The sequence below is a fragment of the Vicugna pacos genome, chromosome 6, assembly GCF_048564905.1.
Source record: "Vicugna pacos chromosome 6, VicPac4, whole genome shotgun sequence".
In the NCBI taxonomy this organism is placed as follows: Eukaryota; Metazoa; Chordata; class Mammalia; order Artiodactyla; family Camelidae; genus Vicugna; species Vicugna pacos.
In genome coordinates this window covers 91,953,190-91,963,930 of record NC_132992.1, presented here as the reverse complement: position 1 = coordinate 91,963,930, position 10,741 = coordinate 91,953,190, and the positions used below count along the sequence as shown (strand labels likewise).

Here is a 10,741-nt window from a genome sequence, read left to right as displayed (position 1 = left end):
ATATGCTCACCAATTTGCACAAATTTTCCTGATTTATATGTCTAGTGATTCATTTATTTATTCATGTGTATAATTAGGCATAAAGTAAGTTAAGCATTTACTCATCTTTCTAAAGAATTCCTCCATGTAAATTTTTCTGTGTACTTCAGCCAGTGGGAGGAGTCTCGAGTTCTCTTTCTTTATCTGGACAACATTTAGGTGTATCAGGAGTAATTGTTATCTTTGGTTCATAACACATGTTCCTCATTGGCCCTTCCTTGGGCTTCTTTTGAAAATTAAAAATGTTAAACACATTCCTTCATTCCCTTATAACTTCATATCAGCATCAGTGAAAACTGAGACAGTGAACAAACAGGAGCACTGAAAAATACTCTGCTTAATGGTCATGGCCCATGGACTTAACTGACTAAATTCTCTCTTGATTTTTTAACACATAAAACTCAGTTTAAAACAATCATAACGCTGATCATATGACACATTCTCAATATTGATTCACATTTGGCCCTGTCTCAAAAAAGCAGTTACTTAAGCAGCTTTAAGCAGCTATTCATGTAAACTATTTTTCTCCCTTTCCTAATTAAAACAATCAACTAAGCAATGGAAGCATCAACCTGAATTCTTAGGTATCTCTGTCTATACCGTCCTCATGGAAGGGTTAAGAGCTTTGAACTATTTCTCTACAGAACCCAGCGTTCCAAACAAACACTAACGTGTGGTCCTCCTATTCCTCATTCATTTACATGTTTCTTTATTCATTCATGAGTTCACTCCCCAAAGCATTTACCTTATGCCTTTTTTCAGTGGGCCACAGATTTTGAGTCAGGAATTAATTACAATGTTGGATTGATCGCGATCCAGCCCCCACCCTAGGAGTGTTCACTGGTCCGAGCTCTTCAATCTTTTCCTTCAGTCCTTTATCCCTCTGTTTATTGATTCAGTCATTCATCTAATATGAACACAGTCAGTACTTATAAATTATAAAATCTTGAAAATAGAATCCTTGAATGTTATTAAGATCTATCTCCATGCTCATTTCCTACAGAGCTAGTAACAGTAGGCCTCCCTTTCAATGACCTTCTGTGTGGCACACACGTGCTCCCTCTCACAGATCTTTTGAGGGGGAAAATGTCAAAATCAACTGTCATGTAAATATAAAAGAGAACAGCAAACATCTCTGAAAAGGTGTGAAACATATTCCACCTTTTTTTAGAAGTCATCAGCTGTGCAGAATCATTATCTGTGCTGCATAGGCTATTCCTGTCTCTGGTAAGGTACAGCACTCTTTATTTTTGTACTTTTTGTAGCTATTCATTACTTTGAAATATTTCAGTGAACACCCATGAACAAATTCCCCTAACCCAGAACATAAACTTTGAATGTTACTCACCTTGGTATTTTGCTTCTTACTCAGAAAGGTGTCAGCCAAACTCTTCAACTTTAGAGGATGAAATCAGCGATGGTGTGTTAATTCTGAGGGGAAAACCAGGCCTTAAAATTCGGTATTAAATTTCGGTATGTTTAGAGGATACTAATTGTGGAGTTCTCGATTAGACCTAAAACTTCTTTCATTTCATTGGCCTAAGACTATCGCTATTTTTTATTTACTCAAGTATTTAATTTTAAGTTTAAGCAATATAACGAACACCATTGAATCCACTACCTAACCCACAAGTCAGAACTTCACCTTCACATAGGTAAAATTAGATCATCCTTTTTTAATGGCTCTTTCTTGTGCAAACTGATAAATTTTTATCCTTGTTCCATGGCCATGCTTGACTCTGCTTTATGTATTCATTCACTCAATCATTCATTCATTTAAATCACCCATGGAATAAGTTCACCAGTTGTTCATTACATAAAGAAAAGGGAAAACACTAAAATGGTCAGTAATCAAGAAACAAAATGCTGTTACGTGTGTCTGTCTATGTGCACATTATGCAAAATCAGAAAAGCCTTGCTTTTTTTTTTAACGTATGGAAACCAACTGTGTAAAACAGAATAATAATTGTCCTTATTTCATAATAAAGCTCCTCATTGGTATGTGATTTGCATCTTTTAAGTAAAATATTCTATTAAGTAAAAATCTATTAATTCATTCACTAATAACAAAATATAATTATAATATGTTATCATTATAATTATAACTCACTGGACAAAACTTTTTCAGTAATATTAACATGTGATCATATCCTCACAGTAAACCATCTTAAATTCATCATAACTCCTGTTAGAGGACATATTCTCATCATTGGTCCATGACTGTTCTTTTTTGCAATTAGATGTCTAATTACTTGTGCAAACATTTTGCCCTTTTCTTAATAAAATAAATAATCAGCAACCCACCATCAGTCCGTAATAACAACATTGGTTCATGGGCATACCTGTCTATTTGCTCTCTGCTGAAAGAGGTAAAACCTTGATATATTTATTTTCCTAGACCTTAATGCTTCAGAAATATTTGAAAACATACTCTCATAATTGAACAGCGGCTTTCCTTGTCTTCATCCATTTGTTCACGTCTTTCTTTAATCATGCATTATTTCATTTACAAAAAAAAAATCCATACACAAGGAACATACAGCCTAAAAACAGGATACTGAATATTCCCTTCTCATGCCGCACGCACCTTTCCCAGAGAGGGAATAACTCGATCTCTTCTTATAATGACCTCAAAGTTATAGAGTTTAATCAGAATCCTTAATTCAAACACCCTAGGAGAGTCATCATTGATCCAGACTTGGCATTTTTGGGGGGCTTCTTCAGTCATATCTTCCTTTCTGGACCATGTTTACTTGCATAAATTATAATCTCATCAATACCCATGAGTCATAAATGCCAAGAACAAGATGAATGATTGTTGCTAAGTCATTAGAGAATGATTGAGTTGACTGTGGTGTGTTCACGCAATAAAGAAAAAAGCCAATTCTTAACAGTCTATATTAGATGTTTTTAAATGGATGTGAGTTCTGCACTGCCAGATTAATCATAAATTTGGATCATATCACATTCTCATTACTGGTGCAAAAACTGCACTCCTTTCTATTTATCAATTTATTTTTAAGCTAGGTAGTAATAAGCATTATAGAATTCAACACCCAACTCAAGTATAAGACTTTTAACTACTGCAGGTGTGTGGATGTGTACTCCTTACTCTTGCAGGGAAAACAATTAACACCTTACCAATCACTTTCATGAATTTTACTTTGCAGAATTGGGTAGCTTTAAAATCTAGTATCGTGGCACATTCTCACCAATAATTCTAGCTTTATCTTACTTTATGACTTCACAGATTCTTTCATTTATTTACTTAATTTTCAGTGGAACAATCTGATCATCCATTTATTTTTCTAAATATATATATAATTTATAATAAATATATAAAATATATTGCTCAAATATTAAATATAATAATATTATACCTTATAAAATATTTATTACAAATATAAACTATAATAAAATTATATGTGTAAAATAATAAAGTCTCAAATGAAACCCAGAACTGAAATACTATTATGATATGCACATGTCTCTATGTACTTAATCCAAGTGGGGAGAAATTAGGTTCCATTTTTTTTCATATGTACATCAGCAGGAGAGAGCAGGATTACTCATTAACCTTATTTCACATCACATGCTCCATACTGTCCATAGTTTGCCCTCCTTTAAATAATCATTTGAGGTAAAATCATATGTATTCAATAACTTTTAACAATATATAATTACCTGAGAATCTACACACCTTATACTTACTTGAACATAAAAATGCTAATAATTGCCCATAGGCTCATTACCCACAAAGATAAATGACCATATCAACCTATGATCAACACAGAATGGCAACATGGACACTTGGATGCATCTGTCTGTATGCTCTGATGAGTCTAGAATTCCTACTGTGCTTCAAAGGGGGTAATAGCTTTCACCTATGCACTACATCGGAACTCTGTTACATAAATATATTACTAACAATACCTGTTTCATGACACTCTCATAAATCACCCATGGATGACCCTTCTGTCTTCATTCGTTTACACATTTATTCATTCATGTATCCATTGATTCACTTACATCTATCCATATATTCCGCACCCAGAAACCACTGAGACCCAAGAACACATACCCAGGTGGCTTGGACTTCTGCTCTGAACTCTACTCCTTTAGAGGGAAAAACTACGTCTCTTTCTAATAGACCTCAGTGTTAGGGTTTAATCAAAGTTCTTGATTCATATACCCCAGAAATCACATCACTGATCCAAGCTCAACACTCTTTTTCTTCATTGATTTATTTATACATATTGTATGGATTGTTTTGTATTATTTACTGATTATTTCATTCATGGTTTCATTGATTAAAAAAAATAATAGTTTCCATGAATCATAAAAACCCAAGAGCGAGATCTTTGAATACTGCAGAGCTGTTTGAAGCTGTTTATTTCCCACAGAGCTGGCAAATGAGATCTCTTTTTAATTGGAGCTCAGAGTTGCACATATAGCTTAATCCATAACTTTGCTTTATATCCATCCCGTGTGTTTCACCACTCTCTGCTTGCTCTCTTTAATTTCCTCATATTTTAAAAACAATACAATGAACCTACCATCTTACCCTCAACTAGAACACTGACAATACTTTCTATCTTCCTACGTGCTCTGTCTTCAATGACTTAACAACCTAGATCATTATCAATAAATAATCCTAAGATATGGTGCAAAATAAAATGAAATATTAAGCGACTGTGAAAAGGAATGCAAAACCCTCCAACTTTGTTTTTAATGGCACTCAGTTGTACTAAAATAGATTAATTTTAATCCATGGTTCGTTACACATGCTCAGTAGTGGTCCACACGTGGCAGCCTTTGATTTTATTTATGTTTTCAGTAACCACTCATTCCTTTGAAATCATTCCATGGACCACATGAATAACCTCGAAACCAAGAACACAAATTCCGTTACTTACATGAGGCCCTTAGCTCTTCATCCACAGAAGTGACAGCCAAGATCTTCATCACTGGCAATGAGCAAATCAGATTGGATATACTGAGTCTGTGGAGTAAAAAAAAGATTTTAGAAAATTGAAAAGGTAGTGTAGATTTAGATTTTTTTAAGGGACTTTAGCCTTGCTGTACCAGATTTATCATAAAACCATGTTTTCATCACAGCTATGGGCCTCTTTTTATTTTCTTTAATTATTCATGTATGTAATATAATGACAACTGCTAAATCCACGTCCTAGTGCAAGAATCAAGAATGATGCCTACTCCAAATTCTATTAAACCCCACCCACATAGGTAAGAGTCCAGATTACCTTCTTTAATGGGTTTTCCTTGATTAGAATAAGGTAAACATACATCGTTTCTTGAGATATTCTCACCAATGATTCATGCTTGACCCTACTTTATGAATGTATTAGTTTATTTGTTTTTTATTTATTTATTCATGGACTAACTTGTTCATATTTTTATTTTTTCAAAGCAAATGCAAAATGGCTTAAAATACTATTATAGGTAATGACCTCTATGTTCTTTACCCAAAGTGGGCAGAGCCCAATCTCCTTTTATGTATATCCGTATAAGGATATCGGAAGAGTACAGTGAGATTAATAAACTATTTTTAATGATCTAATATCCTCACTGGCCCATTTTTGTGCTTTTAAATAATCTCTTCGCTCATTGACTTGCAGTAGTATTATCGATACTAGTGAACCTACGTACCCCCAGCAAGAATCCTAAACAACACTGACATCTGCCCGTAAACTTAATATCCACAGAATGACAACTAAGTATGGTTTTCAAAAATGATACTGGTTGAGAAGAACTGATTTAATCACAACTCCTGTCGTATAATGGACTTTTAATACTGACCCAGGCTTGGCCATCTTTACTTAAGTAGTTCTGTAATTAACTGTCATGTTTCCATTTTTCCCCTTTCTTAATAGGATTCTTAAGAAAATTAACAACCACCGATCCTGGAACAACATGACTCTTAGGTATAGCTGCCCATATGCTCCTGATCAACATGGAAAAAGCCTTGGACCCCTCACTTACTGGAACTCAACTCCTCAGAAATGTTTAAAAATATTTTCTATCTCATTACATACTCTCATTGTTGGTGGTTATCTAACCCTTTTTGTTTTCACTCATTAATATGTTTCTTTATTTACTCATGCACTGATTCACTAATAAAAGGGTCAATACCTAAGATCTACCAAAGCCAAAAGCAAAATGCCTGTATCCCTAACTTCAGCTATAGGCTCATGTCCCACCAACACAGGAAATTAAGTTTGTTTTTATATCGACCTCTCAGTTACACAGTTTAATCAAAATCCTTGGTTCAGACACCTCAGAGTACTCATCATTGATCTAGGCTTGGGGCTTTGTTTTTTATTCATTGATACATTTGTTTATTAATTCATTCATTGATTGACTATAATTATATAATCAATATCCATTAATCACAACAAAGAAAGAATAAGATCTAAGAATACTACCCACTTCTGTTTGTTGCTACTTTCCCCCAGAACTAAAACACTGTGTCTGCAGTGGGCCCCACTGCTGCACAGGCGGATCAGTCAAGGTCTGCCTGTGAGCCCACGCGCGCCGTGGCCACGCCTGGTGCTCCTTCCTTAGTGTTTCATTAATTAATTCAAATTTTAAATATGAAACAAAAATCCAGGAACATCTCATTTCACTTCACTAACAATTTTCCATCTTTCTTTGTGTTTTACCTCTCAACAGATTAGAAATCTAAATCTTTATCACGGGTAGAATATGTAAATCAACAGTGGTTAAAAATAAAATGAAATATTAAATCAACTATAAAATGAACAAAGCACTCTCTTTTATCTTTTCTTAATGGATCTCACTTGTTCAAAGTTGGATGAGTCTAAAATTTGTTTCACGGCACATTTCACTAGTGCTTATTCTTGACCCTTTTTATGTATTTGTTTATTCGATTATATATTGTTTAATTTGATTAATCATGAATTAATTTAATTCTATATATATATTTTAGAAGACAATTTAGCAAGAGTAAATATAAGCTCACACAACTCACTCAATATCAAAACCAAACAACCTAATCAAAAAATGGGCAGAAGACCTGGACAGACATTTTTCCAAAGAACACATACAAATGGCTTACAGGCACATGGAAGGATATTCATCATTGCTAATTATTAGAGAAATGCAAATCAGAACAACAATGAGACATCACATCACACCTGTCAGGATGGCTATCATCATAAAGTTTACAAATAACGAACGCTGCAAATGATGTGGTGGGAATGCAAATTGGTGCAGCCACTATGGAAAACAGTACAGAAGTTCCTTAAAAACTAAAAAGAGAACTATCATAACCTCCAGCAATTTCACTCCTGGGTATATATCCAGAAAAACAAAAACACTATTTTAAGAAATTGGAGGGGAGGGTATAGCTCAAGTGGTACAGTGAATGCTTATCATGCATGAGGCCCTGGGTTCAATTCCCAGAACCTCCTCCAAAAATAAATAAACCTAATTGTCTACCCCCCTGACCAAAATAAAATAATACAATAATAAATAAAATATTTTAAATATATACATACACCCCAGTATTCATAGCAGCACTATTTACAATAGCCAAGACACAGAAGCAACCCAAGTGCCCATCAACAGACAAATGCATAAAGAAAATGTGATATGTGTGTGTGTGTATACATATACACACACAGAGATATATAGTGGAATATTACTCAGCCATAAAAAACAATGAAATAATGCCATTTGTAGCAATGTGGATGGACCTTGAAAATGTTATGCTTAATGAAATAAGTCAGAGAAAGACAAATACTAGCCAAGACATGGAAACAGACTAAATGTCCATCAACAGATGACTGGATAAAGAAGATGTGGTATATTTATACAATGGAATACTACTCAGCCATAAAAGCTGACAACATAACGCCATTTGCAACAACATGGATGTTTCTGGAGAATGTCATTCTAAGTGAAGTAAGCCAGAATGAAAAAGAAAAATACCATATGAGATTGCTCATATGTGGAATCTAAAAAAAAAAAACAGAAATACAAAACAGAAACACAAAACAGAAACAGACTCATAGACATAGAATACAAATTTGTGGTTGCCAAGGGGGCGGGGGGTGGGAATGGATAGACTGGGATTTCAAAATGTAGAACAGATAAACAAGATTACACTGTATAGCACAGGGAAATATGTACAAGATCTTATGGTAGCTCACAGAGAAAAAAATGTGACAATGAATATATATATATGTTCATGTATAACTGAAAAATTGTGCTCTACACTGGAATTTGACACAACATTGTAAAATGATTATAAATCAATAAAAGATGTTTTAAAAAATGTCAATATTAAAATAATCTTTAGAGAAAACAAACAAACAAAGACAAATACTACATATCACTTATATGTGGAATCTAAAAAATAATACAAATGAATGTATGTACAAAACGGAAACAGACTCACAGGCACAGGAAACAAACTTGTGGTTCCCAAAGGAGAGAGCGAGGAGGAAAGACAAGTTAGGGGCATGGGATTAACAGACACAAACTACTATTTATAAAATAGGGAAACAACAAAGATATACTGTATAGTACAGGGAATTATAGTCATTATCTTCTAATAACTTATAATGGAGTATAATCTACAAAAACCCTAAATCACTAGCTGTATACCTGAAAATGACATAATATTTTAAATCAACTATACTTCAACTTTAAAGAAAGAGTAAATTCACAAATTTATAATATTCATTTAAGGGTAAACAAATAGGCTGCAGCTTAGTCCTCATGTGCTTTCTATGGACACCAGCAATGAAGAATGGATTTATGCTAATATTTGCTTTATAACTTAAACGTAAAGAGCGAAGTCCTTCATCAGCACAGAACGGCGCGTCGGCTCTAGTGCACGCATTCTGCCGAACAGAAATCAGGTATGCAAAAGAGGGAACCATAGTAGGTTTAAACATTTTAAACGAATGTTAGTTATGAAATTTACCACAGTCCTTGACACTGTTATTTCAATGAACACCAGTGAATTGATCACCTCCAAGAAAAATACAAATGGTGGCCGTTACCAACATGCCTTCATTCTCCCTCCTAGACGGTGACAGCTCCCGGCAGGAGAGCACACGTCACTGGCCCAGCAGGGCCCAGAGCTGCAAGGGAGCGGACTGCTGTGCTTCCCCTTCTCTCCCTCTGTGAGTGGGAGGGGTCCCAACACAGTATGTTTACCATGTAGGGACAGATAACTCACCTCTAGTTTCTAAGTCCCTGAATAAAGAAGAGTCACATCCAAACCAGAAGTGAACCATGATGCTCTGGACTGTGAAGGGAAGCACTGGTTTTATAGACTTCTGGGATGTTTGGAAGAGAGCATGGCTGTATTTCATGTAAGAACACGAAGTACCTATTTCTGAACAATTGGGAGAAATGTGCTAGGTTATGTCATTTTTCAGCACATAGTCCCTCTCCCTTCCCTGTCCTCTGTGGGAAGCGTAGCTTTCGCCACACCACCGGTGTTGTGCCGTCTGACCTGCACTGCCCAACGACGTGGGAACGGATGTGACTTAAACCATGTCCAAACAGAGGCTTTAAACGTGCGTGGGGGCTGGGGTTTCCTGGCCTCTGGAACTCCAAGCTTTCCCTGTAAGACCTTACAACTCCTTTATCTGGGGGCCTTGAACAAGAAGGCAAGGTGGGCAGACGTGAACCCAAGCCACAGCCTGAGCACAGCTGCTGTAAGAAACCCACAGACCCATAGGTGAGAAATAAACATTGTATTGTTGTAGCCATTGCTGTTTGGGAGCCACTGAAATTGTGGGTTACATTTTATGCAGCGGGGGAAGGGTAGAGCTCAGTGGCAGAGCGCATGCCCAGCAGACATGAGGTGCTGGGTTCAATCGCCAGTGCCTCCATTTAATAAACATCAAACAAACATAATTCTCCCCCCAAAAAACAAATCTACTTGTTAAGTAGCATTGTCACAGTAATGACTAACTCATACATTTCCTTCCTCTAATTTTTAAGAATTTATTCATTTATTGTCTTTTTTATAATACAGTCAATGAAATCACCATGAATGTACTATCAAGTCTAAGAAAAACTGTAAAATTTTATCCATATAAATAAATGTATGGATATATAGTATGTATGAATATAAATGACAGCTAGATCTTGCTAATTCTTACCCATAAATAGAGAGAAACAAAAGACCTCTATAAAATAAGCTGCAGTTGTACAAAAATGTATTACTACAGGGGGGCGTGTGTATCTCAGTGGCAGAGCGCACGCTTAACATGCATGAGGTCCTAGGTTCAATCCCCAGTGCCTCCTCTAAAAAAACAAATAAATCGAGCTACCTCCCCCCAAAATAAAAAATAAATAAAAAATTTTTAATGTATTAATACAAATATTTGGTTCATGATACACTTTTTTGATTGGTCCCTCTTAGTCCTGTAACTATATTGACAATTAGTTACATCTGTCTGTGTGTTACTCACTGACGAATGTAAGAGACCTCTTATTTATGGGCAAGATTTGTGGTGACTTGTATTAATCACAAACCTTGGTACACGCCATGTTATCACCCTTGCATGGACTCTCTACTATGTATTATTCAATTTTTGAAGTAAATAATATATGAGTATCTGCAAATCCTCCATTCAACACAAAATTATAACTCTGAAAATAAATTTTTGATCCTCTCCCACCAAAATACATAGGT

The 10,741-nt window shown here is 35.3% G+C and overlaps 3 non-coding genes across 3 annotated transcripts; all 3 read right to left on the bottom strand.

Moving 5' to 3' along the window:
* Positions 1-2,662: 2,662 nt before the first annotated feature.
* On the bottom strand, positions 2,663-2,734 carry LOC116281082 (small nucleolar RNA SNORD113/SNORD114 family). Its single transcript, XR_004190540.1, has one exon. It is a non-coding gene; the product is annotated as a small nucleolar RNA SNORD113/SNORD114 family (small nucleolar RNA).
* Positions 2,735-4,185: 1,451 nt separating this feature from the next.
* LOC116281091 (small nucleolar RNA SNORD113/SNORD114 family) lies at positions 4,186-4,255 on the bottom strand. The gene has a single exon (XR_004190548.1). It is a non-coding gene; the product is annotated as a small nucleolar RNA SNORD113/SNORD114 family (small nucleolar RNA).
* Positions 4,256-6,288: 2,033 nt separating this feature from the next.
* Positions 6,289-6,360, bottom strand: LOC116281090 (small nucleolar RNA SNORD113/SNORD114 family). The gene has a single exon (XR_004190547.1). It is a non-coding gene; the product is annotated as a small nucleolar RNA SNORD113/SNORD114 family (small nucleolar RNA).
* Positions 6,361-10,741: the final 4,381 nt, after the last annotated feature.